Genomic DNA, 6,000 nt, shown 5'->3' with positions numbered 1-6,000 from the left:
ACATATAGTTGTATAAATATAAATATATATACATATTTAAACAACCAACTAATATACATAAGGAGCCCTGCTTGGGCTTCCAGGCCGGTTACTCAAAAAAAAAAAACTAATATTATGAAACAAATATACATATTTAATACAAACAAATATCTTATCAGGAAACAAATATAAATATTTAATACAAACAAATATCTTCTTACGAAACAAATATAAATATTTAATACAAACAAATATTTTATCAAGAAATGGCATGACAAATTCAATGCAAGCAACACTTTTTAAAGCAGCTATATACACTAAACAACCAACTAGATAGTGAGGAGGAGACCCTTACTTGACATGAGGATGAGCAAATATACTGCTGATATTATATGAGAGTGAGAGGAGCAATGTTTTGCTGCTGATGTATGAGAGTTTATGAGAGTTGTATGATGTTTTGTGAGAGTTGTTGAGAGAGGTTTTGTGAGAAGTTGCTGAAGGTGTGAGTTGTGTGAGGCAGTGAAATTATTTTCTGAGAGTTGTGTGAGAGGTTGTGTGCTTTGCACATTCAAAATGACATGACCCACTCAAAAACAAAGACTTGATGGCACGCCCAAAGGAGACCAAAAATACAACACAGTAGCTGGTCAGCTTTGCACAAAAACACAGACTTGATGGACTTGATGGCACACCCAAAAGAGACCAAAAATACAACACAGTAGCTGGTCAGCGTAACGTTCAAAAACAGACTTCATGTCAGATATTCTCATGGAATTGATGGCACGCAAGAGACCAAAAATAATACAACAAAAATAGACTCCATGTCAGATATTCTCTGCATGGAATTGATGGCACGCAAGAGACCAAAAATACAACACACTAGCTGACTTGATGGCACGCAAGAGACCAAAAATAATACAACACAGTAGCTGGTCAGTTCAAAAATAGACTCCATGTCAGATATTCTCTGCATGGAATTGATGGCACGCAAGAGACCAAAAATACAACACACTAGCTGACTTGATGGCACGCAAGAGACCAAAAATCAACACAGTAGCTGGTCAGTTTTTCAAAAACAGAAATACAACACACTAGCTGACTTGATGGCACGCAAGAGACCAAAAATCAACACAGTAGCTGGTCAGTTCAAAAACAGACTCCATGTCAGATATTCTCTGCACGCCTGCACGCCCAAGACAAAACATAGACACGACCAAGACGCGGTCTGACTGAGTGAAAATCGAGTCTCTGAGACTCGATTTCACTTTAAGTAAATCGAGTCTCAGAGACTCGATTTCTACGTGGAGAACACGTAGAAATCGAGTCTCAGACAATCGATTTGTACGTGGAGTACACGTGGAAATCGATTGTCAGACACTCGATTTCTGCGTGGAGTGTCGTGGGCTTTTTCGCATAGAAACCCAGGTAAACCGAGCCTTAGAGGCTCGATTTAGAGGCCCTAAATCGACCCTCTAAGACTCGAGTTGTTACAATTACAAATTGTTTGTAAACGGGGCCAACTAACTGAATAGTTAGTTTTTAAATGCTAGTTTCCTACAATCTCCAAATATATTCATTAAAAGACGACTGGTGGGCCAACATCATCATCTTCGTTGTCACTTAATTGACCCACCACCATGTACGCTTGTACTATATAATAAAAAAAAAATTGTAGCACCCAATAATATGCTATGATTTTAGAGCTAAAAAGAATTAAGGAAAAGGAAAAGCCCTCGGATTCCCTATTTTTAGGTCATGAAATAACAATAATACAAATCTAATAAATTTTTAAAAACTTTTTTCTTAACATTTTAGATGAATTGGTATAATATTACTTTCAAGGGAGACCATTACTAACATTATTTTTATTCTACACGAATCACAATCTATCTTAAATTGTGAAAATTGATGGGTGTCATTATCATTTACGTTATTATTTATGGGTCTGGTTAAAAAAACTAGTAGGACAATTGTTAATAAACTATTTTGAAAAAATTTTGATACAATTTTTATGAGAAACATAAAAGGATGTCAAAATATATATATATATTTTTTTTCCTATAAAAATTTTCTAAAATATATCTTAAATCAATACTTTTAAGGCATCTATTAACTTATCTCATTATTTATTGATAGAATAATAGCATCATTCTCATTTATGTTATTATTTTATGGGGTTTAATGGTTTAATGGTTTCACATCTAATAATGGTTACACTCTTTCACATCATTTCTATACTCTTTTATATCATGTGTAAAATATGGATATCTATTGTAAAATTGTGAACATTGTTTGAAACAATTTACATCCGAGAATGTGAAACCGCTGTTGTCAATTCCATTTTTGTTTCGCTCAGAATTGCCGTAAAATTCCATTTTGATCAGTTAGCCGATATGAATTACCCTCTATTCCATTTCGGCCTAAATTGCAATCCATTCCGCTAAATTTAGGCCAATATGACAAATTAGCCCGAATGTGAACAAATGTTTTTCCCCCTTAACTCATCTTGTCATTTGTTTGGGCTTTAAGCCCATCTTCTTCTTCTTTTTTTACTTGGGCCTTATCCTTTGTCTAGGCCTAAGGCCTAACTTGTTCTTCATTTTGGCCTTATGTCCACCTTTATTTTGTCTAGGGCCCTTAGGCCCACCTTTTCCTTTGTTTGGGCCTTATACCCATCTTGTTGATCATTTTGGCTTTGGGCCCATCGTTGCCATTTGATTGAGCTTTAGGCCCATCTTGTCCTCTGTATCGGCCTTGAGGTCATCTTGTCCTTTGTATGGGCCTTAGACCTATCCTCATTTTGCCTCAAGGACTTAGGCCCCTTTTTTCTTCTTCAGGGCATTACCTCTATCTCATTCTTTGTATAAGTCTTTGACTCATTTTAATTTGGTCATGTCATGTCTAAGGGCACTTGACCCACTTTGTCATTTCCTTTAAGCCAAGGTTTTGGGACCATTTCATCCTTTGTTTGGGCCTTGGGCCCATTTCAACCTCTATTTTTAGGCCTAATCAAGCCCATAGTCATTTCTCGTGGACTTTAGGTCCATTCTTTCTAAAAACATCACATGCTTCTCTCTTTTAGGCCCTTGCACTTGCACCTATAATTATCATTTCTCCTTCATTAGGGCTTTAGGCCTATTGGCATACCTACTTGTTGTATTTTCAAGCTTTATTGTTTTGGACCTTATCATTCTTGGGCACTGTCTTCGCATTATCTTCTTATTCTAGGGGCATGGTTAAATGGGAGTCAAATGTGAATTTATTGTCAATAATCTTCATTAAATGATTCTCAAACGGATCAATCTCTCTTGTAGGCAGGGATGAACCCAAGGGGGCCCGGGTCCCCCCTAGCCCAAATAAAAATAAAGAAAAAAATTATTGGTTATATATATATATATATATATATTTGGAGTTGGGCCTTCCCTTTTTCAAAACCTTAGGCCCCCTCCCTTCCTATTAGCCCAGTCCAGCTAACAACTACCTAACTCAAAAATTTAACAAAAACAAAACTTTAAAAAAAATTAAAAATCCTAATCAACCTAGTATTAGAGTACTAGCATCAGGTGTTTTAAATGCTAAATATTTAGTATTTAGAACACTAAATACCAAAAACATTACTATACTAGATATTTCAAATGCTATATTAAAGTAGCAAAAGTAAGTTTTGGTTTGTGAAAATAATTTTTTTGAAACAGCTAATGCTCTTAAGAAACAATATTATTTTGTGTTTTTTTTTTTTTTTGGTTGGTAGATGACTGCATCTTAATGTATTAAGAAACAATGATTTTGTGTATTTATCTTAGCTAATAGTTTGTTAATACTATATGGATGTTTATTTGAATTTTTTTTTCTTATACTTCGGCCCTCCCTAGCTTGAAATCCTAGGTTCGTCCCTGCTTGTAGATGGTAACACATAAAAGGATCTCTCAAGACATACTTGGTCTTAAACCTTAGAAAAAATACATTGAAAATTCGTACCCTTATCAATTGACCAAATGGTCTCCAATGATCAATAGTTCTTAAACAAATAGAAGACATGATAGCAAGGATGACTACACCCATCTTTGAGAGACTACATAGTCTTGAGAATACCCCTTCCAAGCAATTACAAGCAAAGCAACAAGTCCAAGAAGGATATTTTTTCATTGATGAAGAGGATGAATCATATCATATTATCATGCAAGAAGAGAAATTATGGCCAACAGAGAGTAAAGAAAGAAGGAATAATCGAGGGATACCTATAAAATAGTTGCAAATATTTAAAAAGAGTAATGCCTCCTTCTTTACTTCTTGCATATGGGATTTAGCTAGATGGTTTTAAATGCATGATTAAGAGTATTCACATCAGCCTTCCCAAATATTTATCCAAACTAACCCCAAAAACACTATTTTTTTAGTTTAATTATCTATTTGTTTCATGCATATACATCAGCCTCAGTATTATATATCACAATTTTAATTAAATATTTTTTTTAATTCACAATTTTAATCCCATAACTGATATCGTGGAAGCCTGAAGAAAGCACACACGATACTCTATTTGATGAAGCAGAAACTAAACTATTAGTTTCTGGTAGTGAACTTTGAATTCACGAGGGGTTTCCCTAAATCCACAAAGAGATAAAGTGGAATTCACCAAAGGAAAAATTTGACAAAAGTCTGTAATTTTATTGATAATAATCTGATTTGCCTCTGACAGCTACAAAACATATAAATACTGAGAAAAATGTCTAAAACTCTAATTCACACTAATTACGCGATTAGGTGATAAAATATCGAAATATACCAAAACTGGAAAAATTGAGTTAAATGCATAATCATAAACTATTGACTTTAAGGGTCGTCCCAAAACAGACAAGACCTTATTCTGACTTTTAAACTAAAAATTATTTATAAAAAAAAAAAACAAATATTACTATAAATAGCAAAAACACTATTTTCAGGACCTTAGTGAAGGAATTTACCTAAATTTAGGCAATGCTCATGTTATGAATCTGGATCAGAATGCCGTTTCCCTTCAACCTGCCCAAATTCATGCAATTCCGACATTGTCGCCCCGATGGCCTCTACTAGCACCCCTTTTGATCTTGCGTTGTGACTTCCGGCGCCCCTGCTGCTTCAGGAAGGCATGTGCTTTCTATTCTACATCAACAACCACTCGATACAACCACATCACTTTTAGCACAATAGATGGTGGGGTTCATGTATTTGAGCCACTTGAATCTAAAGGAAAATGGGGTTGTGAAAATGGATCCCCAAATCGCATTCCTACCATATCTCCACTAGTTGCCTTTGGTTTGGATCAACCCCAGAGTTAATGGACCACAGAAAAAATAAATAAATAAAAACTAAAAATAAAAATAAGCCTAGCTTGCATGTTGCTGGCCTTAGTTTATCAGACTATTTCTGCTTCTTTTGTTTAATTCTCATATTAGCTATCAACTTTATATTTAGAGGCGCAAAAACAACAGCCACTATCAGAAACTACCACAAGCACCACACAAATAAATAAAAAATTAACAAAAACCCAGCAACCACCCCACCCACAGCATAAATCAAAACAAAAATCAACACAAATCTCACACCCACTGCCCAAATCAATGAAAATATCAACACAAAATAAATTTTAGACACCCAAATCCGCCACCACCGACCAGGAACGACTGCCAAATCCAAGCTTTGCAGTTCACGCTAGCTTCGACTACACACACAGACATATAGAGAGAGAGAGAGAGAGAGAGAGAGAGTCAAGTAAGAACTGAGAAGAGAGAGTTTTGAGAATTTAAAAAAAAAATAAGGACTAGTGAGAAGACTATCTCACTACAAGTGGCGATCAACAGTGATCATTAAAAAAATTTGGTTAGTTTATTGAGTCTAATGTGAATGCTCTAAGGTAATTAAAGTCAACAATCTCATGATTTTAGGCTCTTGTATGCTATGTTTAATTGCATTGATTGTCTCCTTAAGTGCATTTTTATTTGCTATGAAATTTGGATCTTTCCCAGTTATAGCTTTTTAATC

This window comes from Quercus robur, chromosome 12, assembly GCF_932294415.1.
Source record: "Quercus robur chromosome 12, dhQueRobu3.1, whole genome shotgun sequence".
In the NCBI taxonomy this organism is placed as follows: Eukaryota; Viridiplantae; Streptophyta; class Magnoliopsida; order Fagales; family Fagaceae; genus Quercus; species Quercus robur.
Note: the sequence above shows the minus strand (reverse complement) of the source record.